Below are 27,582 nucleotides of genomic sequence, written 5' to 3'. Positions count from 1 at the left end.
TTTTTAGAGAAGTGGGCACCTTCCACCCCAGCTCCTGTCATCTTGACTTCTAGGTGATTCCACAAACTCAGGGAGGGGAGGGGAGGGGTTGGGGTGGGGTTGGGGAGAGTTGGGGAGTCAAACCTCCAAGAATGGGAAAGGAAAGACAGTTGAATCTTCCTCTACTCAATTGGCCTGGGTTCAATGAACCAGAAAGCTATTCCCATAAAGAGGCTTCTTCCCTGGAGGGACTAAAATCCAAGGGGAAGTTGGGAGTTGGCAACAGCCCCTCAGAAAGCACCCAAGGGGAAAGCTGCATGAGACCCCTGCTCCTAAAACCCAAGGCCTCCTCCATTGCTGGGATGGATGGATGGCTTCAGGGCCTGGTTGTTATGAAAACCATCTTAATGCTTATGTGGCGTGGCATCTTTGGAAAATGCTTTTAAAACCATTTCTGTGCACTGACCTATAACTAATCAAAATATCACACTGTTCCATAACCACCGCCATTGTGATCACTGCAGTCAGTTATTGTCCCTACTCTTGACTAAGGAGCGGTGTCACCATGAGGGTGAGGAGGGGCTGGAAATGGACAACAGCACTAAGGGGGGTTACTCAAGCCTTCTGGAGGCTGGAGGCAGTGCCAACTGCATCCTATAGGACGCCAGACTTCTGCTATCGAAAACTCTAAGAGGGGACTCAACCTCGTCAAAGTGCTGCCATCTGTTAGGCACCCACCATGTCTGTCACTGTACATACATTTTCATGAATGTCACTAACTCCTCTAGGAAGCAGGCCTATCGCCCCATTGTATGGTGGGGAAAACTGAGGAATGGAGAGGTTAAGTCACTTGCCCCAGGTCATACCACCAGTTGAGGACAGTGGGAGGTTTGGGCCTAGGCCTGTCTGACTCAAGCTTTTGCGCCATGAGCCACTGCCTCTCTAACCTCCAACTTGCCCAGATCCATCAAAGTACCCAAGGAGACAACCTCTATTTAGACACCTGCCTCCCAGAGGGGCCCAGTTTTACCCCAGAATCTGCCACACAGAACTCTGCTTTATTCTTCTAACCCCCTTCTCTTGCACCTGACCTTGGGCAGGCTGGAAACGGCAGCCGGCAAAAGAGAAGGAGGGGTCGAGCAGAGAGAAAAGATGCCATCCTGCCCCGTGCTCTTCTGCAGATTCCAAACCTAGGCGAGGAGCGGGGATGAGGCAGGGATGGAGAAGGAGCTGGAACTGAAAACGGGGTGAGAGGCTGAGACCTGGGTTTTAAATTGGGCTGGACTTTCAATACCTAAAAGGGAAGCCATTCCTTACTACCTGGGTGTGACCAGAACAGCTATGGGATCTGCCTAAGATTTTATACAGGGACTGGACAGAAGAGCCCAAGAAGTGGTATAAAAAAGAGTAAAGTGGGGGGGGGGGGGCCCTTTCATGATTTCGCGCACTGACCCTGGCTCATGGCATGACGCACTGAAATCGAGGCTGTTACTATGACTACCACTGTTGGCTGCTCCCAGCCCAGGGGCAGGCACTGTAGTGGCATCTCACCCACTGTAACCGACTTTGCTGTGTCCACCCTCACCAGATGGCCATTTCTCTGAGGGCAAGAACTGTGTCTTGCTCAGCACTGCAGCTTCTGCGTTAGCTCGATATTTACAGACCCTCCATAAAGATATGCTCCATGAAAGCTCTAACCCGCCAATCTTATTTGGCATTTGTTATTGTCCACCTCATCTCCATCTCACCTCCTTGGCTTTTTGACAGTACTTCCATCTGGGGGAGATCCCACACAAACTTCAGAGAGGCTCCCAAATAAGGAGGAGGGTAATCAGGAGAAAAAACAGTCCAAAGATTGAAACGACCAAGAATAAATCATCAAAGCAAGAAGGGAGAAAACTGGAACTAAGATTGTAGCGAAATAGCCTCTCACCGTGTCCCTACCGGTAGAGGCCCAAAGGCCGGGCGCTATCAGTCATTCCGTCCAGAACACTGCTACGATCTATCAGCATTTCTGAGAGTAACAATATATCAACTCCCCTGAGAGTAATGCAAGGAAACAAGCTGGAGATCCAGGCCTGCCGGGATGGCGCTTTCTTGGCAAGGTGCTGGGGCCTGGCGTTGAGCCTGCTGCAGCCACCACAGGAAACATCAGGAGGGAGAAGGTGTTTACATCCCCGGAGAAGAGCAGGCAACTGGCTCTGGTGTTTCCGAACGCCCCGCCCCCTGGGACCCAGGGAGAAGGTAACAGAGGCTGGAGAGAAGACTAAGCAACCAGCAGGTGCGTCTGCACATTCCAGCCCAAAATTCTGAATTAATCACCTGCAGGAGGCACAGTGGGCAGATGGGAGGGAGGGAGTTACAGGGAAGGAGTCAAACCTGCAGTCCAGGCAGCTGCTAAATTTAGCCTGGTCCCCAAAGCAGGACTTAATCAAATGAAGCCTGCAAACGCCCCCGTCCACCCCGCAAGCCCAGTTCCCAGGTGGTTTTTTCTGTTTCTAGCTTGGCTCACATTATACCATGGGCCTCCCACCGTTGATCCCCTTGACAGGTGCCCCAGGCCAGCTCTTCTGGTGCTGGTGCTGGGAAGGAAGTACAATTCCCAGTTGTCCTTGCGGCTCCTGCAGTGCTGGGTGCAGCCCAGAGCAAGCCCATTGGTGAGGCTACTGCTCTTCCTCTCTCCTCCCTCACATCCCGGCAAGCGTTCTGCTGACCTGCCTGGGCTTCGGCTGCCATCGGGCCAAGGCTGGCCCTTCCCGGACCCCCACCCAGAGGCCTTCACTCCCTGTAGCCCATGCAAGACAGTTACTTCAGCTGATCTCAGAGCAGCCCCCCAGGGGTGGCAGGAAAGGTTATCACTGCTCCATGCGTCAGTTGAGTGAACATTGCTTCCCAAAATTTCATCTCAGACCCTTCCCTTCAGCATCTGTAACCTCCCCTGCACTCACCACGCTGCCATTCACCATCACCCTTTTCATTCATACAACTTAAGGACCTGACTAAGAAGCAGGAGACCCAGGATGGAGCATGAAAATCGGCTCCACTCAGGAAGCTCTCGATACTGCACTTGGCCGTCCCTTCCTCCTGTCCAGGGTCATCAGGGTCACCTGCGAGCTTGGTAAACTGAGTCTCTGCATTTTAACCAGCCCCAGAGCCTCTGCTTCTGCAGGTCCAGGGGGCAGCCTGCGAATTTGCATCCTAATGAGCTCCCAGGCAATGCTGACGCTGCAGGTCCATTTGAAAGCAGCTGCTCTGGGTGGTGGCTGTCACCATTCCCTGGGCTTACCCCTGAGAAGTTTTCAGACTTGCTGAGCAGGATTTTGTGGGGACAGAGATAGGACCAGACTCCTGGACACAGGTGACCTGTAGTCCAGTGCTCCTTCCAGGAGGCTTCCTCCATGTAAGTGAGCAGAGTGGGATCCTGTGGGGGCAGGGAGCTGAAAGTGTCTCCCTTTCCTGGCCGCTCATGGAGCAGCTCACCTCCTGGGATCCACGCCCTGGAAGATTTAGGCTATGCTGTTTTTAGCCTGAGGGAGTCAGTTGCTCTCCATGGTCAAATTCAACGCAGCCAACCTTTCTGGAGCTCCTTCTATGGGCCTGGCCCAGACTGGGACCGAAATGATTGAAGAGGCCAAACGCAGCCTCGAACCCACAGGGAGCTTAACGTCTAAATGGCAGGTCTGAGGCCGCTCAGGAGAAAAAGCCCCACACCATCTGACTTTGCTTCTCTTCCAGTTCTGTGCAGCAGGGACGGGAGCAAGTCAGAGGCTGAGTGGGTGGATGGGGCAAAGGGGGCAGGAGAGGGTCCATTCCCGAGGGCCTGGAAAATCCTAGGAAGGAGCGTGGCTTTGAGTCCTTAGGGACACGGCCTGGGCTCACATGTTCCTTAAGTCTGCTCCGCGGCGTCAGCCCTCTCCTCCCCTGGCACCACCAGGCACCACCTAGAAAGGAAGGCAGGTGCAGGCCAGTGGGTTCCCTCCACCCCAGGGCGCTGCTAGGGCGGTGCCTCCTCCTGGGGAGAGCCTGTCACCTGGATCTGACGACCACCCTCCAAGCCCGCCCACCTGTCCTCACTGCCCTGCTCAGGTTGCCAGCCACGTCGCAACCTCCTAGATTGCTAAAGGTGGCAGGAGAGCCCAGGCAGAGCAGGCCCAGGGCTCCCCATGCCCTGTCCAGCCCGGCAGGCAGCCTCCTCGTCTAGGTGGCCTTCCTGTGCCCTCAGAAAGCTGCTCCCCGGAAGGGCTCCTCAGGGGGGAAGCCTCCCAGGGGTGCTATTAAACTTTCACCACCAAGTACCCAGGATGAGTTCTAGCATTTCATGCATGAATCTCTTCCCTCCTTTTTTTTTTTTTCTTTAAAGTTTCTCCTTTTGTTTTCCGATAACTTTGCTATTCACCTTTTCTTTTCTTTTGGAAATTATTACGTTAGTTTTAAAAACTAGATACTGTAGGTACACAGTACAACATCCAAAATATTAAACGGAAAATTCCAGAACTAAACAATTCATAAGTTTTAGCCGTTCTGAGCATGATGACACCTTGAGCTGTCCAGCGCCATCCCATGCATGTCAGGCATCATCCCTTTGCCCAGTGTCTCCAGGCTGCATGGTCACTTAGTGGCACCTTGGTTACCACGGATAGTCGCGGGGTCACAGTGTTTGGGTTTAAGTTCCCCTCGTGCTACTTGAGAGTGGCTCCAAATCCATCCACATACCATGTATGACAATACATTGTTGTAACTGTTCTATCTTATTATTAGCTGTCATTGTTCATCTCTGACTGGTCCTAATTTATCAATTAAACTCTATCACAGGTATTGTACATATAGGGAAAAAACATTGTATACAGAGAGTACGGTACTGTCTGCAGTTTTAGACATCCACTGGGGGTCTTTGGATGTACCCCCCTCAGATAAGGGGGACTCCTGTACAGTGGGAAGAAGCTTCTCTCCTGTGGTACACGCTGCGTGTCCTGGGGCTCCTCACAGAGGGACCCCTGCCCCCCCAGGCCTGTGAGTCCTTCTAGAGAAATGCTAACCGTTTGCCAGAATATTCATAAGCAGTTTCTTTGCCACACAGCCAGTGACTTACTACATGAACTGCCCCGTACCTTGCTTTTGTTCTTTTAGACTTTTGTTTAATGCTACAACACCCCAAAGGTACTGAGAGATAGGGAGTGATAACAAACACCCCAGACCCACCTCCAGCTTCATCACATCTTATCTGATCACATCATATGCTATGTTTGCCTTTGGAATTTGTTTCTAGAAACAAAATATCACACATGTGGTTGGGGCCCCATGGACCCATCACTGGTCCCCGCTACTCCCTCCGCAGAGGGAAGCTCTATGACGCACTGGCTATTTATATTCTCTTACTTCCCTACTGCCCCTCTCCCTCCCCGTGCCCCCTCCTACCTAAGGAAATTCCTTCTGGGCTAGGATGTGCTAGTGGTTTCAGAGCCCCAACGCCGTCTGTCTGGAATACAGCAGCATTCAGTGATTTTCCTGTTACCCTAACAAATGAGGTGCTATTAGAGCGAGGCCTGGCATCGCTACAGCACCAGGCAATTGCAGGATGTTTTAAACCTCAGACTCCCAAATAGCATTGTCCCCTTCAGTCAGAAGTCATTGCAAGCGGCATACATCATGGCTGAAAATCAATGCTTGCAAATGTCCCTGCAGGAAAGCAGAAACATTCATTTTATGAATTGTCCTTCTGTTTACACACTCATTAGGAGATAAAATGTTACCTGGGTTGGGTCAGGCTCTTTGCTGCCTCCGAAGAGGTCCCGTATGAAAACATGTGCCTTCCTTTTGGTGTGGCCCGTGTCACACATTAAATGCCAGCGGTAGCTACGAAATGCAAACCTCATCTCTTCTCTTTATAGTCACTAAGTGTTTGGAGATCAAGGGAAGAGCTGCGAGTTCACTGCCTCGTTTGTCTCGCTGTGGTCTGGAGCTGAGACAGACCTGCCCGTTGCCCTTCCCCGTGAGGACACCTCCTTGGCGGACATGGCTATGTGGCTAATGTAACAGACGGGGGCTCCAGCCACCAAGGGTGCGACACCTGGCTCTTTGGGGCCCTGGTGTCCTGACAAACAGCTCCACACGGGGAAGCCAACCCACAGGGACACTCCACCTGCACTGTCCCCTCACTGCTGATGGCCCAGACCCTGTCATGTCATCACCACTCACAGCTGGCAGCACTTTGGAGACGATCCCGGCCCCACATTCGTCATTTTCAAGTGAGGCTACTGAGAGCCAGGGACAGGAAGCCAGTGGCTCAGGACACCCTGTGGGTTGGCACCCTTGGAGCCCTCAGAGGGGCCTGTGTCCCTCAGCAGAGCCAGGCCACAGCGGGTATGGGCCAGGGTGGCAGTGAGAAATCCCTCTCAGTCTCTGGCCCTGTCTCAGCCCCTCTCCCTGCTGACACCCAGGTCCCTGGGGCCTTCTCAGTTCCGGAGATCTGTCCTCACACATGTGGTCTTTATCAGAAGCTGCCCTCAGGGGAAAAAGAGCATAAGAACAAAAGCAGGAATGGTCATGCATGTGTACTTTTGCACTGCAATGGTGTCCAGTCAGGAATTAGGAGGTGGTTGGCTGCGTGGGTTTTGAGGGACAGTGGTTCCCCCACTCAGCCTCATCGCCCATTCTCCTCCAAAGACACAGACGTGAGTGTCCCTCCCTCAAAGATGTATCCCCCAGAGGTCCTGACGCCAGGAGGGCAGGCAGGGCATAGGGTGGGGGTGGGACACGGGGAAGGGCTGTGGGGCAGAAAATGGTGACACGGGAGCACGCCACTTGGCAACGAGAATGAAGGGCCGGGGGACAACTCAAAGGAGAGGGAAAGGCTCTCCTGGGTCTTTGCTATGTGATCTACCTGAACATTTAATGCTCAGTAATCATGGGGGTCAAGAAATGCGTCTCCACTCTCATGACTTTGGAGTTGGCTCTCCTCACTACCAGCAGGCTTCTCTCCCCACTCTTCCTCGGACCACCCTAGAAGCTGTCATTGGAAGGCCATGATGCCAATGAATGGGAGAGGCAGGAAGAGAGGTGGGTGAGATTGGAGATCAGCGTGGCAAAGGACGTGGCTAGGACAAAACAGTCAGCCGTGTCCAGCTGTGGGGCAGAAGGAGTCGGCCAGGTGGAAGGCGGAGGCTAGAAGGAGCATGGGAACCCATCAGGCAGCGAGCACAGCATGTGCAAAGGCCCTGTGGGAAGTGAGAGCTCGATACCTTTGAAAATGGGTAGAGCATAGACGTTACGTCTAATTTCCTGCACGTTATCATTAATTGACGTTGGATATAACTTTTTTTATGTGACACCTACACCTCACATGGATTTGTGAGGTGTTTATGCTTATGTAAATTACTTATGTTATTACTGCTTATGTAAATAAAAGTAACAGATATTACAGGCAAAGAGAATCCTGGGATGAAAGTCCTGCTCCTGAAACATGTGATGGCACAGGAATCCCCTGGGACCTTGTCATACACATTCTGGTTGGGGGTCTGGGGCGGGGCCTAAGATTCGGCATTTCCCCTGATCTCCAGGTGATGCTGACACTGCCTAGTGAGAACAGCACTTCAAATAGCGAAGCTCACAGCAAGGCACCCGAGCACTGGCTCTGACTTTGCTACACCTCAGATGCCTGAGCCCCACGCAGTCCAATGGCACTGGACCCTCTGGGGGCGGGGCCTGAGCTGCAGTAAATATTTAAAGCTCCCCGGGTGATGCTAATGAGCAGCCAGAGTTGAGAACAACGGGTTAGAGCTTTCCTGAGTTTCAGTTTATATCAATCATCTCCGTCTGGCAAATGAGTTGTGAACACCGTCTCCCTTCTGAAAGAGAACTTGACCGGCAGGGAGTGTGCAGGCTGTGCAACAGGAACACAGATGTTTCTGTCCCAAGTAGGAACCATACGCTGTCAGAGCTGGACATGGAACTCAGTGCTTGTTTTCCAGCTGTGGGTACTGAGGTCTGAGCCCGCACAGCTGCTGAGTGGCAAGGCCAGGAGGAGAGGAGCCCTGGTCTCCCAGCTCCATGCAGACGCTAAGCAGGAAGGCCCCCTGAAACATGCAGGGCTAGAGGGTGGGGTGTGGTCAGGAGGAGTTGCCCATGGCACAGTGATATCCAGAAAGGAAGGGGTGAAGAAAAACTGTTGGGGTGCGTAGGTAGAGGGGTCACCCCCCGGTCCTTTCAAACCACAGGATTAGACAGATTGCTCTGCCCGCGTGACAGACTGCTGTGCAGCAGCTGATGGAAAGAACTGGCAGGAGCACAGCAAGTGGACGAGAGGGGCACTGCCAGGGTGAGGATGGGTCCGTCAGGAGCCTACAGGACAGCTTTGCCTCAAAGCCAGGACCATCCTGGGCGGAGGACATACGAGGCGTAGGCTGGGCATAGCCTAGGCCCGGCTGTTAGGACGTTTGCAGAAAGTAAAACACATCCCCTACTTGACCGTCCACTGCAAATGCCGTCCTCGTAAGCAGTAATGTTATTTACTTGTCACGAGCGAGAACGCCATTATTAGTCTGTTGTCAGGGACCCAGGCACCCAGGACGGGTGAGGAAGGGGGAGGGACAGGAGAGGTTGAGACAGAAAAGAACTCAAAGCACAGGACAGCTCGGCGCAGGCACCAGGGGGGCAGTTTGTGCAGAGAGACGGGGCCAGGATGGAGAGCAGAGGGAAGTGCGGCCATGGAGGTGGGGGGCGGGAGTGGATGCAGTGTGGCTGGATTTCACGAGGAACTCCGTGAGAGTGGGAGTGTCCTGAGAGTGGAACGGTCGGCCTTGCAGGACAGGGCACCCCTGGTACTGGCAATATCTGAGCAGAGGCTGGACGGCCAGCTCTCACGAAGACGGTGGGAAAAGGGACGTTCCGGTGGAAGGGGGCATGAGAAACCGCGGGTGTTTTCTACCCGACCTCAGATTACACTGACTTTCACGCTGAGGCTCTCCTGACTTCTCTGTCTTTGCTTGTTTGGAAACACTGGGGCAGCCAGGGCGGTAAGGGCGGATGCTTGTGGCTCCCCGCTTCAGGGAAGGCAGAGCAACCCGCCCGGAGACCAGCAGCTTCCTGATGGATAGACCTCAAGAGACTAAAGCCTCGATTCTTCACAAAACATCTGTAAACTAGGTCTTATCCCATCTAGGGAAGATGGGCTCCAAATGCCATCTCTTGACCTGGAGGGAAGCCAATGCCCAGCCGAGATCTCTGAGAATTCCCAGGGGCACACATTTCTCCTTGCTACCTCCACCTCTGAGTGCTGGCTTTTGCAGACTTCCCCTTCCCTTGCCCATGAGGTGAGGATGCTGCTTTACTGCTGTCCTATAATCCCCCAAACAAAGGACCCGGCCCCTCTCCCTGGGTTCCACCCCCACCCCCGCTCCCCCAGCGTTGGGCACACGGGTTGGGTGAGAAGTAGACTGTACTACTGGAGATTTAGGAGAAGGAAGGGCCCTCAGGAATTTCTAACTGAAGAGCAGACATCTCCCGTTCTTTGACACTCCCTTGGCCATTTCCACTAACTCAACCCGGCCTCCAACTAGGATCCTCCCCTCTCCCCCCCTTCCCACCCCAGTTCCTGCTCCTCTTTCTACAGAGGAGTTCTTCTCTCTACATATTTCTTCTCTTTCTACGTATGCCCTCGAGGCCTCATCTCTCACCCAAATGACCTATCAACGTAGTTCTAAAATGAAAGCAGTCCTTTCCCTGGGAGAGCAGTAACACCAGCAGATAAAATAATAATTTTTCTCTTTGTTGCATGTTCGATAAGAGAGAGCTGGCTAAGTCCAGCCAGATTGATGTCTGCTCTCTATCTGGTGAGCTAGCATGGATTGGCTGGATGTAGATGTATGAATCGGAACTTGAACGTCTCAAGTGGGTTCTCACAACATTCCTCCACAGAGCCCTTTCCCCCCCAAAAAAAACCCACGCTCCATAGCTGACTTCCAGCTCTGCTGATGGCTAAGCCTCGTCCCAGTAAAGCTCTGGACCTGGCAGGGGTCTGTAAACCATTTATTTGCAGTTCTTTCTTCAGATGCCATCTGCTGCTCTATCCTCCGACCTGAGGTCATCGGGGTCCACCTTCCTTTGCAACCCCAGAGCCCACAATCCAAGTGTAGTGCCTGGGTTTTAAAGGTTCTAATCCCATTACGGTTCACTGGGTCAAAGAATGACGCAAGAAAGGGGAGAGTGAAGGTGCACCATGCTGGTGGTTCAGCACGCAGAGGTCAGGCCTCCAAAGCTTCCGGCTTCCCTCCCCCTCGCCTTTCCTATCCCTGGGGGTGCTTTCACATGCACCTGTGCAACAGAACTGATTTGCAACCACTATGGAGAACATATCTTTCAATTTATTGACTTCTGTGTACTTTAATATCCAGTGATATCACTGTTTCCATCTTGCCCCTTGATGTGTTGTCATGCGGGGTCTCTGGTCCCACTCCCCGCACAGGAATGAAGGACATGGTGAGGCCAAAAAGGAACAGCCACAGAGCTATAGATAGGGGAGTCGTACCACTGTATTCTCACTGGCGGCTGGGTTGGAGACACAGGAAACAGGAGCCACATTCTCCACCATCCACTGTCTGCTTCTCTGTCAACCAACCAACCCCTTCCTGACTGCAATCCACCCTTGCTAGCTCAGCCACGGCAGTTATATCAGTGGCCAATGGCTAACTGGTTACAGCTGATGGTCAACTAGTTACAGCTGATGGCCATCTACTACCCGAGCCAGCATCTTTCCATGTGAGGCCGAGAGCCTGGAAACTGCTCTCTAGGACTGTCCCCACACCTGCTCTTTCACTAGACTGGAAGAGCAGGGGAAGAAAGCCAGCCCTAATAGTCTGCGTCTAAAGTCTCCAAAACAAAAGGCCAAGAGAAAAGCGGGTAGTGACAGTCACCAAAATGTCCCCACCCCGCCTTTGACAAGATCTCAGACGCTCCTTTTACTCCCAAGGATCTGCAAGGCAGGGTCGGTGGGAAGGGAAGATGGAGCCGACAAAATACCACGTGGTGGTGTGACTGCAGGGGCCCAGGGCGTTCTCTGCCTCCCCAAATACCTGGCCGACCCGTGAGCTGGTTCCCGACACTCTACAAGTTCATTCCTGTAGCACAGGGGTTGAGCCTGTTCAAATACAAAGTACATAGCAAAAGGTGATGCTTTGAGTTTATCTTGGCCATGAAACTAGAGGTGGGGTGGACGATCTCAGAGCGAGGGCTTGAAGAACGTGGGGCACAGAGGCCACAAGTCCAGGAGGCAACCAGGGCTTCAGTCCCAGGCTCGGCACCCCTTCCACTCTGCTCTGTGCACTTGGGTTAACTCACCTTTCAGGTCCTCCGTATCCCTTTCCAACGTGAAACCAAAAGTAAACGTATCTTGCTCCTTGCAAAGTGGAGGGTGGCTTTTGCCGCGTCTCTTGATGGGAAACGGTTCTGTGATACTAAGCGGAGCAAGACTTCACTCCCTGCTGCTCTCAGCCTTCGCATGAGCATGACGTCAAGTCAGCCTTCCCAGAGTGGGGAGCTATGACAACCCCCGCTTTGCAGATGAGATCTTGCACCAACCTGTCTTGGGTCCCCCAGGCAGTCGCGGAGTGGCAGAGGCGGGAATGAGCCCAGGAGTCCAGCTCCGGAACCCACACCTTGACCATGGCACTCAGAGACCTCGCCGTGTGCAGGGCCTTCGAGCACAGAGCACGTGCCAGGCTGCTGCCCCCAGCGTCTCATCTGTGCACGAGGGGTAAGAGGTGGCCCCGGTCACAAAACAGGGGCGGCCTCACGTCCTTATTCTCCTGAGAGCGGTGGAACTGTCTAGATCCACTTTAAGACTGTACTGGGGAAGGGGTTCTCCGCTTCAGGGTGGGGTTGGCACCTGTTGTTAAAAAAGATAGTCTTGCTAGATTTGATTTCTGGCACTGGGACTTCATTTTAATCCTGTGTGAGACGAGGCTGGTTTTCCTGCTGGCGCTCGACGGGCCTCACACTGCGGTGGGGGGGATGAGGTGCCCAGAGCCTTTGTTACCTTTAATTAGGTGTGCTCTCATTGATTGATTGATTGATTTTCTTCCCTGAGTTGCAACAGCGGACAGCGCCCCTGCGCCCCAGGTGTGCAGGGCCTGCCACTGGAATTATAACGAGCGCTAAGCAGGCCCAGCACGTCGTTCCAGGCCTGCGAGACCGCCACCGGCTTCTTGTCAAACCTCAAATTGATTCTGAAATTGCTTTGAGGATGTAAAGTGGTGAACAATTTGAAACCCGTGTAATTATCTGAGTGGCTGTTGCTGGGTGACCCGGCCATCACTGCCTGAGCCCATCTAAAGGGGCCGGAGCTACAGTTCCAAAATGAAATGGTTCAAGAGCTGTCGGGAATTAGCCAGGACGCACGCAGGACTGACCCGCCAGAACATCCTGGCTCAGAGGCCCAGACAGGGGCTGCTCTGAAGGCAAAGTAAAAGGTACCCTGGGAAACACCGTCCAGACTGGTTTTAGGAACAAACTATTCGATCGACTGAATATCTGCAGAGCGCTTGCCAGGTGCCCAAGCACCGTGACAGACACGGTGGGCATAAGAAGAGGTGGTACCCCTCGTGGGTGCTAAGTAACCTGACTGGAAAGAATATTCACGTGGGGAAAACGTTAAACCAGAACGCATTGTTCATTGTAAGACAGGATATGCTAACGCTCAATGAGTGGTAACACTCAAAGCTGCCAGTTCCGGAGGAGAGGTCCTGCCAGGCCCGTGGCTAAATAGTTTCCCTACCCTCCATCTCGTGTGCTTAGAACCTCCGAAGGGTTTGGTAAAGACAGAGAAACTGAGGCTCAGAAAGCTGACGTCACTGGCCCAGGTTCCCCTCAGCCCCTCTGGTGGGAAGAACATGAAAGACTAATCCACAGGAAACATGACGAAAGCCAAGCCTTGCGCTATGCAGGCTCCGCTCACCGATGTTTTTGACAAAGAAACTCTCAGAAACACATTCTGGAAGAAGAAACCCAGAGCCCAAGCTCTGCGTGTCACCATGGTTGCAACCCAAGGTTTTCACCACTTAGAATCTCTGTGAAGAAGCATTAGCTCCACACAGAAATTCGAACTGGAGTGTTGTCCCTATGTTGGCAACGTCTCAAAATCACATTTTAGCAAGAAATTTGTCTAAAGTCAGTGAGTACCTTCTGTTGCACAGACGTCTCCTTGAATGGGGGTGCAGGCGGGCAAGGCCTGGAGTCCCCTTCCTTCCTCAGCCTGCCCTGCGAATCCCCGCCTCCCAGGGTTCTCCTGACACCCCTCCCCCCAGGGGTGGCCATTAACCTCCATTGTTCAGGCCTCAGGCTACAGGTAGGGGGAGTTTGCACAATATCAGCTAGTTCCTGGAAGCAGGGACCTTATTCTCTCTCTCTCTCTCTCTCTCTCTCTCTCTCTCTCTCTCTGAAATACACAAGAACATAAACTTTCCCATTTAACCATATTCAAGTATACAGTTTACTGGCATTAAGCACCTTCACGTTCTTGTGCAGTCGTCACCACCATCCGTCTCCAGCACTTTTTGTATCACCCATTAGTGAAACAGCGAGGCAACCATAGGTGCTCAAAACCTACTGGCTGAATTACTGAATGACCCAGTCGTCGGGTGCCTGGCAGTCATCCGGCTCTGAGGCAGGACCCATGTAGCTGTGAAAACTTGTGCTCATCATCCCCTCACACACCAGCTCTCCTCTCCTCTCTCCCATCAGTGATTATTCAGCCCTGGGTCAACCACTGTCCCCAAGCACCAAAAAGAGCAGACACCCCCCACCCCCCACCCTCAGAATGATGCCAACCCTTTATAATGTCCTAGCCGGTGTTCACTGCAAAAGAAAACAGAAGAGCAGGCTCTTCAGAGCCCAGCATTAAAAACCAACAAGAATTAGCCCCAGAGGGAAAACTGGGTGGGGCATCTGGGGCAGATTTGCTCGGCTGCACGGGAACCTTTGAGGCACACAGGATAAAAATGTAAGCCTGCGTTCCTCCGAGCAGGCCTGGCAAGAAATGATCTGCCAACTATCTGCCACCTTCTTACCACCTCCCCTCCGCTCCCACTCCACCCTCCTGAGGAATCCCATGCCTGGCACAAGGAACAAATGAGGGGCTTTACTGTCCCTGTAATTGCTCCAAATCCCATTAATTACACCATAAGCCTCCAACAATAGGCCGGCTGCCTGCCTTAACACAAGCTCGACTTGAGGCCAATTTGGGGCCTCCCGGGCCTCGATTTCCACCCTAAACAACGAAGGAGGGGTTGATGAATGCTAAGCCCCCTTGCAGGCTCTGAATTCTCTGAGTCTAGTTTGAAGAGCCAGTGGCCTCCTCATAGGCCCAAAGGCACAAGACAACTAATTACTTCTCACACTGTCACCATAAAATGTCAAAACACTACCAACAAAGACTGCAGGTCGGAATCACAGAATGTTCTTTCCTAGCTGGAAAGGACCTGCCCAGGCCGAGGACTGGTGAGGGCCGCTGACAAAAGGGCTGCCAAGTCCCAAACTCGGGCGGGATCCCTTTCACCAGGAACCACTTATTACTGTGGTATTTATTGCCGGTAGAGCCTTCTAAGCAATTTAGAACACTCCCTAAAATCGCACCACCTTTAAATGCTGCCACCTTCCTCTGTGAGAACATCGATCCCTTACTTTATGCAAAGGGCTGTCTGGAAGCCAGGCATAAACTATGTTTTCTGGTACATTTTTTAAGTACCAGGGACTCCTACAGTTCACCTTTTTTAAAAGGAATTATCCTCACCACCCCTGCCAGTCTCTTCCTTTTCTACATGGGAGCTTTCGTACACTAATGGTTTTGCATAAAGCAGGAGGTACCCATAAGGTGTCCGCAATATACCCACGTCACCCTGCACGGCCAAACACTCACACAAGGTTATTGCGTACAAACAAAGGGCATTCAGGTTGAGCGGGTTCTGACCACTATACACCCTCTCCCCCCAACCCAAGAGAAGGGGGAGGCAGTCTGAAGTCAGGCCGGCTTCTTAGCTCCACCCTTCTCAGCTACTGTTCCTCAGGAGAGGTTCTACTGGCATTTAAGGCAGGACAACTCTTTGTGGCAGCTGTGCCCAGCACTCAGCCATTAATTACCAGTTTTCTCCCCTAGCCAGTCATGTGATAACCAAGACCCCACCACGTTTCCAAACCCCTTCTGGGGCCAGTCCACTGCGTGCCCAGACTGCCCAGAGCCCTCTGCCTCGGTTTCTTCATGGGAATTCCTAGTCTGCTGCCGGCCTGGGGCTGCCCCGAATCCTGGCCCCTCCTAGGCTGGGCCCCCTTGGCCAGAATTTTCAAGCCGTCATCTGTGACGAAAGACCTACTGTTTTTATACTACTGAGCCAGCATAGACCAATACTTTTGTGAAAGACAATAAAAATGAATTAACAGAAAAATAATCACGTACTTGGATGTAGTGACAAACTTCGATAAAAGTCTCTAAATGTTTATTCTTCGTTTCTGTACTTAATTTCTATCACAGACTGGTAACAGTGGCCAGTGGACCACACTTGGAGTATTACTGCTCTAGACCAGAGGTTCTTAAATTGTGCTCTGTGCGCTAGCAGCCTCAGTATCACTTGGGAACTTAACAGAAATGCCAATTCTTGAGGCCACCTCAGACTTCATGAATCTGTAACTCTGGGTTAGGATCCAGAAATCTGTGTTTGAAACAAGCCCTCCACATGTTCCTGATATATGCTCAAGTGTGAGAACCAAAGCTTTAAGCAGCCCCTTCCCTGAGAGTCAGCTGGGCTGGGATCCCAGGAGCCCTGCAGAAGGTGAAGTCTACCTGAGGATTCTAGAACTTTCCAGAAAGATCTCCGGCCATGTTCTTTACCCCACCTGCCATGGAATTAAAAAAGCCCTCTCAGGCTCAGCCAGCCACAGGCCTGTGTAGATGAGGAAGAGAGAAAGACGGTATAAAATTAAGATCACTGGAGCCACACACTGCCGGAAAAATACTCTTTAATTAGGGCCAGACACCTGGAGATCACCAAGGGAGGCTTGCGGGAGACCACTAGTCTCCATTAGCATTTTCCCAAGGGCTACATCCAGGTTATGAAATAGGAGGGCTGTGCATAATTTGCATGTAATTTGCATAAGCCTACTTGGACTGCACTTGCTTCTCCAGCAATTTTCAACAGAATTACGATCTTTTCTTAGAAAACCACTGCTGCCCTAAGGGTTGTCACTTATCATTTTCCCTGCTTTCTCCTCCTTACTCTCCCTCTCTGACAAATCCACAACCCTAAGCAAAGTGTAAGAAAGGAAGAGAAGCACAGCAGTGGGGACCACAGCAGCTTAGAGAGTGTGGCAGCAGGGTTGTTCCTGGTGGGGTTACAGGATCTGAGCAGCCTATTCATGGTGGAATTACCGGGTTTAAGGCTCTCACAGGCCTGCAAACTAGATTTCTTAAGGGGCAGAGTACCAAATTTTCATATTGCCAACATCTACTGTGTCCACAGTCATCATAAAAGATTATGCCTATTACCAAAAATATTGGGAAAATGTAAATTTCAGAATAAAGGGCACCCCTCTTAAAAGAGACACATTTAAACTTACAAAATCCTCACTACATTATGTTTATTTTTCTTATTTCTCCCTAGACCAAGATCTGAATCCTGGCTTCAGATCTATGGGCTATCTGGGCACTGTCAGACTTTGGGTTCCTGAGGATTCTAGAATCTTCCAGGGGGACAGTGGGATCCATCTTGTGAGGGTTTGCAAACGGAAAGTGCCTGGCACACAGCAGGCATGCAAAAAAATGGTTGCAATTTGTCATGACTGTTGTCTTCTTAAAATCGCATTGTTTATTATTACTGTTAGGTTTTCTGGGTGCTTTCATTTCTTGCCACTTCTTCTGAGCAAGTGAAAACCATTCCTTCCACTTTGTTTTCCAGACTGTTCATCTGTTCATGAAGGTCTGGATTTTAATGTAACGTAAAAAATTTAAGAAGTGGATTCAAGGAGGAAAAAGATCTACATGCAAGACTTCCAAAGAAAGGCTACTGTGGGGACACCAAGCCTGTCTTTCCCAGTGCTTAGAAAAGTCAGGGAGAAAACGACTTTTTTCCTTTGTTTTGTTTTTTTTTTTTTTTCCTCCAAAGCATGGCAAGCAGCCTTACTTCAGCATGCCCAGGAATGGCACTGCACCCAAACCCATGGGCCTGAGTTTTCTTTGAGGACACATTTCCCAGCACATCTACCTCTCAGGCCAGGGGTTTCTCCTCTCCTGCTCTGCCAGATCTCTGATGAGTCTGAGGTGGGGGTACATCCTACGTGGCAACTCGGGCTGGTAGTGCCGGCGTTCTTTGTGGGGGGTGACCTCATAAACGCAAGTGTTCTCTGCATTATTGGTCTTCCTATGAGACATCTCAGCAGGCCCCTAGCTCCAAATGTCACCGCAAAGTAACTGCCCCTCTGTGTGATAAATTAGTGCACATCTTTTCAGCCTGTTTAGGCTGTCATTTATGTCACATACAGCCTTTCACAACTGTTCCCAGATTCATTCAATCCACTACAGAAATGGGGGACTTTCTGGCCCCCGCCAGTCAATACCCTGTGGTACCTTTGACCACCGGCCACACCCCTGCCCCCATCCTCTCCAGTGAAACATCCTGGACGAAGCTTCCCCACAGCATATCCCACAGTGGATGCCTGGTGTTTCTCACCCCTTAGCCTCCTGGCGGTGGGAGCCGCTGAGGGCATGTGACCTGTCTGGATCACCAATGAATCTCCCAGGGCCAGCACATAGTAGGTGCACAGTCAATACCTACCAAATACATGAATCAAAGAATGAGTGAATGAAATTTAGCCTTTCCTGCCTAAAAGGCAGCCAGGGACTATTATAGCAGCTCTCAATTATGGGCAATCTTGCCTCCCAGGGGACATATGGCAGACTCTGGAGACATTTTTGGCTGTCACCCACTCAGGAGTTGGGAGGGTGCTACTGGCATCTAAGAGATAGAGGCCGGGACGGTAATAAACGTCCTACAATGCTCGGGACAATCTCCGCACAACAGACGAGAAAAGCGAGGTTCAGAGATGTAAAGTCAGCTGCCCAAGAACACAGAACTACAGAACTATTCAGCGGCTAGGATGGGACTCAAACTAAAATACGTCTGACACCAAATCCGGGTGTTCCCATTTACAAGGAAAGCCAGGAGCAGTAGGGGTCCCCAAGGCTTGCCTGGTAAATGATTTAATTCCATTTAAATTTGCCTTCATTCTGATTTTTGATCATGGATAAGATAAAGACAAGTAGAAAAAGCAGCCGCCTTGGACGGGAAGTATTTCTTCCCAACAAGCCTGCTTTGATTCCTAAATTTCTCCAATGAGTTACTTTTTCAGGTTAGGGCAAGAATCTCTGTAGCTATGCTGATGGTCTCCTGCCTGCTTAGGACCCCTGACCCCTCATCTGCATGTCCAGCTTCCATCCATCCCTCAAGGACAGCATGTGGCTTTCCTCCTCCGTGCAGCCAGGTCTGACCCCCTATGGGAGGGAGCCACACCCTGACCCTCACCAGGGGGCACTGAAGGAGCTCTCAGGCAGTGTCCGGCTCCTGTGCCTGGGTTTCGACCTTGTCCTGGAGCCCCAGTCCTCTCCTGAGTCTTGCTACCAGGTGGCTCACTCCCAGCCTAGCCCACGGGATCTCCTTGAGGCAGTGCCGGCAACAGACACACTTACTCACCCACCCCTCCCAGCACTGGCCCTGCCCCAGAACTTTTGTCCCGTTTTCCTCCTGGCCTCGCCTGGTCACCCCCACCACCACAGTTAGTCACGTCACCCCTGTGCCATGACTATTCTAGTCATCCAGCGCATCTTCAAGGGGGGGTGTTTCCATATCATGGTTTAATAGGCACGTGGCTCTTTCTTTACAAGGACAACGGTTACCAGCCCGGTTTCCGGAAGCGGACTGCCTGGTTCCAATCCCGGTTCTGCTGCTTTCTAGCCATGGGACTTTGGGCAAGCTACTTAAATTCTCTGTGCCTCATGTGAAGAGCAGAGATACTAACAGCAGCGACCTCCCTGCCATGTTGGGAGAATTAAATAAATGAAGAGCTTTGGCCAAGCAGCTGGCACATAGTAAGTGCCCCGCAGGAGTCGGCTCTGCTCATGTCACGTGCGGGACCCTGGGAGCTGATCCGTTCCTAGGGCCAGTGTCTAGTCCATCGCCGCCCCAGCCACGTGTCAGCATAATTCTGGCGTTGGGTTGATGCTGGGGCAACAGTGAGCAGACAAGCTCTTCTGTGACGCCTGGGGCAGGGTGCTCAGTGTTAACCGATTCCATCTGAGCCTTCCCGACCTCAGATGCCCATGCTCCCGCAGTTTCTTCACTCAATCGCTACTGTTATCTCATCTGACAATCCTATAGCTGTTTGTGCATCCAAGGAGCTCTTGCATACACGGTCCATCTCATCCTATGTTTGGTATAGTTAATACTCCTCCCATCCCTTTATAAGTGTGGACCTGAGGCTCAGAGAGGTTAAGTGACTTGCCAAAGGTCACCCAGTACTTAATCCGTGAATTCGAAGCCAGGCTTTCTGCTTCCCAGGCCAGTTGTGCCCAGCTCCAGGAGATACAATTCACATACAGGACCACCTTATACTTTGCAAAACCCAGAGGCCTCAGGCCAGCAAGTGTAGAGAGAAGTAGTATATATGAGGTATCTGAAGCACCAAGAAAGAGCCTAGGGCAGTAGTTCTCGAGCCTGCCTGGGAATTAGAATCACCTGAGGAGAGGACGTGGGAAAACTGGAACCCTCATGCACTGTTGTCGGGACTGTAAAATGGCGCGACCACTATGGAAATCAGGATGGAGATTCAAACAGAACTACCATTATGATCCAACGATCTTATTTCTGAGTATATACCCCCCAAAAATTGAAAGCAGGGGCTCCAAAAGATACTTGCACATTGTGTACATGGCAGCATTATTCACAATAGCCAAGAAATGGAAGCAGCCCAAGTGTCCGTCAACAGATGGACGGACAAGCAACATGTAGTCCATACATCCAACGGGATAGTATTCAGCTTTCAAAAGGAAGGAAGTCCTGTCACAGGTTACAACACGGATGAGCCATGGAAGACACTATGCTACGTGAAATGAGCCAGTCACAAAAAGACAAGTACTGTATGAGTACATATGAGGTATCTGAAGCACTCAAGTTCATAGAAACAGAAAGTAGAATGGTCGTTACCACGGGTTGGGAGAGCGGGGTAAGGGCAGCCGTTTAATGGGTATATAGAGTTTCAGATTTGCAAAATGAAAAAGTTCTGGAAATCCATTTCACAATAATATGAATATTCTTAACACTACGAACTATACGCTTAAAATGGTTAAGATGGTTAAGTTCTGTTATATGTCTTTTACCACAATAAAAAAAATTAATGAAATAAGATAAAAGTCCCTTGCTTGGGAAACTCAAATGGTGACCAGTTAACAGAATCGTGGAGTGAGCCCCAGGCTGCAGTGTTTTCAACTCCCTTTTATCCAGCCTCCATCCCTGCCCACTTCCCCAGGAATCTAAAGTTAGCCTGCAGTCACTGCCCTATTTCCCTGGTACTCAAAGGATGGTCCTTGGACGCGCAGTACTGGCTTGGGAGCTTATTAGAAATGCAGAGTCTCAGCCCTGCCCCAGACCGACTGAATCATAACCTGCATCTTATTACAATTTCCAGGATTCCAGTAAGTAGAGCTGGTTGTGCAGAGGATGGAAGCCACAGGACACAGATGTCATCTCGTGAGTCCAGCCCCATGGGGGGAGATTTGTCTGTGGGTGAGGTAGCCAGACTTAGCAAACAAAAGTACAAGATGCCCAATTAAATTTGAATTTCAGATACATGACAAATGATTTTTTAGTGGAAGTACGTCCGGTGCAATATTTGGAATACATAATACTTGGAATACATAAACTTTTTTGCATTGCTTATCTGAAATTCAGATGTATTGGGGCATCCTGTGTTTATCTGGCAAATATACTTGTGGAGCCCAGTGAACGGGGAGAAAGGAGACAGGTGAGTGGATCACTGCAAACAACAGCCAAGAGCGCTGAGAGCTGCTGGAACCAGCAAGGGATGATGGGTAGTGGCAGGTATGGGCAGTTCTGGGTCTCCAGTTGGATGCAAAACCTTGCCCTTCCAGAAAGCCCTTTCAGGAAGGTGTCTTCAGCAGAGCTTCCTTGGAGACCCGAGGAGGAAGAGCCCACAGCTGCCCCCTCCCCTCCAAATCAGCCCACCTCTCCAGAGACTGCTGACAGCTGGGAGAAGGGTTCAGGCTGCAAGCCACCTGAGGAGCTGGCCCTGACCCTGGCTTTCATCTTTAATGAGCCATTCTCCTGGGACTTCACAAGCAGGGGAAAGACATTGTTTGCAGCCAGCAGAAGAGTCCTGAGCAGGGCTTTTAAAGGCTATGGTTTCCCTCAGCTGCCCCTCCTCTCCTGGAGTCTGCACAGCCAGTGGGCTAGAAGGAGCCCTCCGTGAAGGGCGCGATGACTGTGGGCATGGCAGCCCTCTCCTGTCCTTTAGCGGGCTGTCAAAGCCTGTGTTACCATCTGCCTGGGGAATGCCTTCAAGAGCGCCAACTACACTTGGGGCATAATGTGTGTGACGGCGGGAGCCAGTTGGGTGTAAACACTTGGAACACCGCAACTTCTCCATAAAGCAGGCACCTAGGGAGCTGACCTGAAGAGAAGCGCCAGCCACTGGTCAACAGTTGGAAGTTTGCTGGGGGTAAACTGGCACACTAGTTCGGAATTCGGCTCTCAGGACTCAGAGATTTTTGAAAATTCAAAACCCTAAGAGGATACAGGAAAATGCCCGAAGGTTCTCTACGATCTGGTGGAAGGCAAACCTGGGCAATCAGGGGCTTGGATTCACAACGGAGTGAAGGTCATCTCCACTGATGTCCAAGGTCATCCCATTTCCTCCTCTTCCCCTCCTCCCACCCCCACCCTGTTTGAGTGCAAAGAACACTGGCCTGGTACTCAGGGGCCCCAGCTTTGCCACTTACCAGTCTTGGGAACCCTAAGAAGCCATGTCCGGCTTTGGGCCTCAGTTTCCTCATTTTAGGCAAAGTGAGAGGTGAGGAGGTAGAGTGGAACCTGTGTTCAGCCCCAAGTCCCACATTCCCAGTAGGAGTAGCAGTTCCTGATGGGCAATGATGGATCAACCTCTGGGAGGGGGGATGTTTATGCAGCGTCAGACCCCCCACTCACTCCACCCCATCCAGCTGAATTTGTGTCCAGCTCTGACACGCGGGGGGGGGGGGGCAATTAGTCTCAGAGACCTCCCCCACCAAAGTGTGCCACACATGGAAAGAGGTCTGTATACAAGGCCTTGGAGGTGACCCTATGGATGAAGGACTTTCATGACAACTCAAACCCCTGGAAGCCCCCAGCCCACCCCCCTCAGGGAGATTAGCAACTCTCACTGCCCCCGCTCCTGTTGCCCCTGGAGATTCACGTCATCAACTCTCCAGCCCTGCAGACCTAATCACGAGACTCCCCAGTTCTCCCACCCAGACCCCGGCTGCCACCACCAACCACCCGGGACACTGAGCATCTGCACGCACAACAGGACGCTCCCTTACTCATTTTCCCCTTCCTTACAGATAGCATAGAATTGAAATTTTCAGAAGAATACTACTAAAAATCTTCATGGAAAAATAACAGAGAATATTTTTGGAAAGGCGAGGGGCGGGGGGACTTTGAAAAGACTGGCTCTTCCATGTACGGGTATAGGAATAGGAGTTAACGGAAGTCAGGGTGTGGGTGTCTGAGGAGCCCAGACCCCACCCGCGACGCTGCAGAGAAAGCACAGGTTATGGCTGCACGGAGGTGGCTGTGGCAGAGTGAAACGTCAGGAGACCTGCTTCTCTGCTGTGACTTTCAGCACGTTGCCAGACCTCTCTGGGCCTCAGTTACTCCCTCTGTACAATGGTGACATGTGTCTGCATCACACGTGATTGTTGTGAAATAATAAACGTGAACATGTCTAGAACATAGGAGAATGCCACAAAGGTTGCCTTTCCAGCAGTTCTGACTAAAATACTGCCCCTGGCTGGGTGTTGCGACCAAGGCTGAGCCCATAGGGAGGGATGGCACCATCCTCAGCCCTGACGTGAGGCTCTGGTACCAGACAGTGTCCACATTTGACCCAGACCTCAGATTCCAGAAACTTCTTTCCAAACCAAATGTTCTGTGTCCTAGAGGAACCTACAGTCCCTGCTCTGCGGGGGGTGGCGGGGTGTGCAGGTCCAGAGTGTGTTTGCAAAGCACAGGTGCTGTGAGCTGACTGCATCCGTTCCTCCTAGAAGTTCCCAGGGGTGATTCTGGTGTGAAGCCTGGGTTGAGAGAGCTCACGCTGAGCTCAACCAGTCCTTTCCCCGTTCTGGAAGATTCCCTGCCTTCCTCCTGGCTACCTCAGCCCCAGGGGTCTCACTTAAGTACATATACACTAGCAATAGGCCCCACGCCTCCCCCAGTGCCACACATGCACCCAGCTTGAAGGCTTCTGGACTCAGGTGCTTAGGGGAAACTGAAGCCTGAGTGAACGCATTACCAATGAATGGAAGCCCAGTGGTTTGTCTTCTGCTCTCTGCCGCCCCCTATTGATACCAGAGAGCAGAACATGTCACGGCGTTCACCTTCCTCCCCTCACCAGACTGATCTGGAACCACCTGCTTCACACATCGCGCATGTCCCCAACCCCAAGGTGAGACTTCCGGTCTCCTCCACCCTGCTTGGTTCTCAGGTATCCGTCTTCCTGGACAGGCCCCTCTGCCTTCCCCCAGCTGGTCAGTGAGGCAATTCCCAAGCAGTCCCTTCCAGACCAGCTCTGCCCCTGGCCTGGAAAGATGCTTACATGGCAGACCAGCCATTCTGCACACCAGAGGGGGAAAATCCGTGGCCCTGTCCTCCCTGTGGCGGTCAAATCTGTCTCACAGGAGCCCAGTATAGGGCTCGGTTCCAAAGCCACCACAGTGTTCACTTATTTGCCTGACCTTGGCCCTGCTGTGTATAGCCCCCGGGGCAGGGGCAATTATTCCAGGAACAGGGCCTACTGTTTGCTCGAACCTGTGCCCAGCCCTCTCATACCCCATCACTGCTGTTTGCTGCTAATGTAACAAGCGTCTTACCCCTGAGCAGTGCCCATAGGGGGCAGCCAATGGCGAGAGGCCCCTGAAAGGGTCAGCTCTGCGACACCCTGGGCACCACATGCCGGTCTTTGCTGAATGAGGCCCCTGCAGTTAGAGGAAGCTAAATCCCGCCCTGAGCAGGCCTTTTCCTCCCACAGGCCAAGGGCATGGCCCCAGTCTCCTCCCCTCCTGGGAGCCGAGCCTGTAGGGGTAGGTTCTAAACCTCCAGCCCCTGTGAGCACAAAGCCCAGCTGGACTTTTCTTTTAATAGAGAGGAGATGGACAGAGAGAGAGGTGGGGTCAGATAGACAGGTCCCGGCAAGCATCTGAAGGTAAAGGCTACTTCTCCTACTGTAAGTTTTCTGTCAACTCACAAGTAACTGAGAGCAACTGCACAATGCCAGTGTGTGTGTGGGTGGGTGTGTCTTGAACCTTGATTTGTAACCAGAGTCATTCAGTGAGGTTCCTGAAGGGCTGGCAGTGGTGGTGAGTGAGTGTGAGTGTGAGTGTGTGAGTGTGTGAGTGAGTGTGAGTGTGTGTGTGTGTGTGTGTGTGTGTGTGAGCTCACTCACTCATTCATTCAGAGAGACAGTGTGATACAGGGTCAGGGGCAAGGCCCCTAGAGACACACAAGTTCAGATCCTGCCTCTGCCCCCTGAGCCATTCGGGTGTAACCTTAGACCAGTTGCCCACCTCCTGAAGGTCAGCTTTCCCATCTGTGAAGTGGGGTTAATAAAACACTTAGTAGAGCGCCTTGCACAGGGGAAGTGCTGAATAGATGTTCGCTATTATTATGAACCTGGCACTGTGGCAGAGGGACATAAAGTTAAACATTCATTCCACCAATATTTTTTATCATCAGAAGGAATGAGCCCCAGCCCATGTACAATGTACTTGGATTTTAGCAACACAACCTAAGTGAAAAGGACCCCAAAGATGACATACAGCATAGTAGGCTTTGGATAAGGCTAAAAATAACTACAAGAAAACATACTTTTTAGGAATACATATAGATGCAACGACACGAGATAAAGGAAACGGGATTGGAAGACGATCCCCTCGGGTGGGGAGGCACAGGGGTGGCTGAAGGCAAGGTCATGTTTCGAGGTAGGTTGTGTCAAAGCCAGGCTTTGTTGTGGGTGATGAGCTCGTGGGTGCTGACTACATTAACAAAAATAACTACATAATTAAATAAAAGCAGACCATGCATGGAGCAATAAAAAAAAGTCATGAGCCCAAGACTCTAAGTAAACCAGTTATAAGTATCAACAGTTCCAAAAGGGGAAACAGAAACCAAGATATCAGACACCATTGCAGGCAGGCCACTGTCCCAGGTTCTGGGTTTCCATCAGTGATTGTGATAGAATAAAACCCGTCTTCCATGGAGCTCACAAGAAGCGTGGGGAGACAGACAGTAAACAGAATATACAGTGTCAGCACGTGAGTGCCACGGAGCGAAACGAAGATCCGGGAGACGGGAAGCCGGTGGTCCGGGAAGGCCTCACGAAGAAAGTGACATTCGAGCAAAGAACGAAAGAAGCAGAAGGAAGGGGCTTGCGGATTTGTGGGGGCCCAGCTTCCAGACAGAGGGGACATCCTGGCAAAGGCCTTGAAGCCTGGAGGACAGGGAGGAAGCCAGCGCTGCTGGCGGGGAGTGCACTGGGGAAGGTGGCAGAGGGGTCAGGCGGGACAACGGGGGCCTTGCAGGCCACCCTGAGGACGCTGGCTTTCACTCTGCGTGACATGGGAAGCCACGGGTGCTTCTGAGCAAAGAAGGAAACCATCTGACCCGTTTTAAAGGATCCCTCTGGCTGCGGCCTTGAGAATAGACTGGGGCTGGGGGCAGAGGCAGAGGCTGGGGCACGAATCAAGTTATTGTAATAATCCAGGTGACAGAAGGGCCTGCTAGCACCTGAGAGATACCAGAGGAGGTGACAAGTGGCCGAATCCCGGGTATAATTATGACCCGACTGCTGCTCTCCTGGGGCTCCCAGGCTGGCAGCAAAAGTCAGACACACATCCAAATAACCACCAGGAAAACGTCTACCCTAAACTCTAAGCAGTTTATGCAGGGTCCGCTCCCGTGGCTCACGGGGAGAGCCTCCTGCCCGGTGCAGGGAGTGAGCGGACAGCCTCAGCCTGCTCCTCGGACCCTAGCCCTGGGCAGGCCCCGCCTCTGGATCCTCGAGCTCATCCCTAAGGCCTCTTGCAGCCAACCTGACCAGAAACCCTGGTCATCTATGTGGCTAGACAGGTGCCATTCCTTCCCCACCCAGGGTCTGTCAGCCCCATGATTGGGCTCCCCCCGAACCCCAACCAGAGTTCCCCTGGTGCCCTCGTTATAGGCCTCTATGCAGTTCAGCTATCGAAGCCCAGGGAAGCTTTACATCCGTGGTTCTCGACCTTGGCTGGAAATCACCTGGAGAAATTGAAAAATGACTGGTGCCTGAGTCCGACCCCCAGAGATTGCTGTAATAGATCTGGGGTGTATCCTGGGCACTGGAATTTTCTCAAAGCTTCCAGGTGATTCTAGCGTGCAGTCCGGGCTGAGAGCCGCTGCTCCCGTGGCCTGGTCCAGCTTCCCCGCCCCCATCCCCTGCAGGTGCTCTGTGCCCACAATCCTTCTCGTGCCACTTGCCCTCCCAGGCAAAGCCCTGGCTGGTGCATCCTCCCTTCCCTGAGGTGAGGCGCCTTGGCAGGTTCGGACCAGCTGAGAGCACCCACATGGGCGGGACCTGGGCAGAGTGTGGCCTGCACCCACCTAACTCCCACCGTGGGCGGGGGCTCTGGGGCTTTCTTCAGGGCCACACCACGGGCCTGGAGAGGCAAGTGGATACCCAGGACCCCGGCTTGGGGGGGAGGGGGGGCCTTGGCTGCTTCTGAGGGCAGAAAAAGCCTGTGGTTCAGATGCATTTAATCAAAGCTGTGCTGGGCTGGCTCCCCTCCCCAGCTCCTCCCATCCCGCCTCCTTTAGGACTAAGACTCGGAATGCATTTTTATTAGGCCTTTCCTAGGTGAAAATGGTGCCGGGCTGGGGGTGGGGAAACTGGATGGAGTGTGATTTACGCTTACCCTGAGTCCTCACACCTCCCAAGGGCAGCCAAATAGGCAGCCTGCTCACACAGCCGCTGGCAGGTGGGCAGCACAGGCTGTACTCATCTGCCCCAGGCAGGAGCCACATCTGCAGATGCGCTCGCTCCGAAATCCCAAATGAGCCCAAGGCCCTTTGGAAAGCGACTCCCGGAAGGCAGATGCTGCTGTCTGGAAGGTTCTGGCACAAATGCCGCTCAGAAATGACCCACATGCCCCAAACCCCGCCTACACTGATCAGGCTGCCCCATCCCATTTTCCCACTGCTCCAAACGGCTGCTCTGACTCTCATCTGGCCCTGAGCTCCGTCTCCGAGTTGCCGTCACTGCTCAGCCCCCAAC

The 27,582-nt window shown here is 52.2% G+C and overlaps 1 protein-coding gene across 3 annotated transcripts in view; it reads right to left on the bottom strand.

The window, feature by feature from the left end:
* ZBTB7C (zinc finger and BTB domain containing 7C) overlaps positions 1 to 27,582 on the bottom strand; it is a 325,652-nt gene that overhangs the window by 212,231 nt on the left and 85,839 nt on the right. The gene's annotated exons all lie outside the window — the stretch shown is intronic.

Source organism: Rhinolophus sinicus, linkage group LG09 (assembly GCF_036562045.2).
Source record: "Rhinolophus sinicus isolate RSC01 linkage group LG09, ASM3656204v1, whole genome shotgun sequence".
Classification (NCBI taxonomy): domain Eukaryota; kingdom Metazoa; phylum Chordata; class Mammalia; order Chiroptera; family Rhinolophidae; genus Rhinolophus; species Rhinolophus sinicus.
The sequence above is the reverse complement of the archived record's forward strand: the minus strand, read 5'-3'. Positions and strand labels throughout refer to the sequence as shown.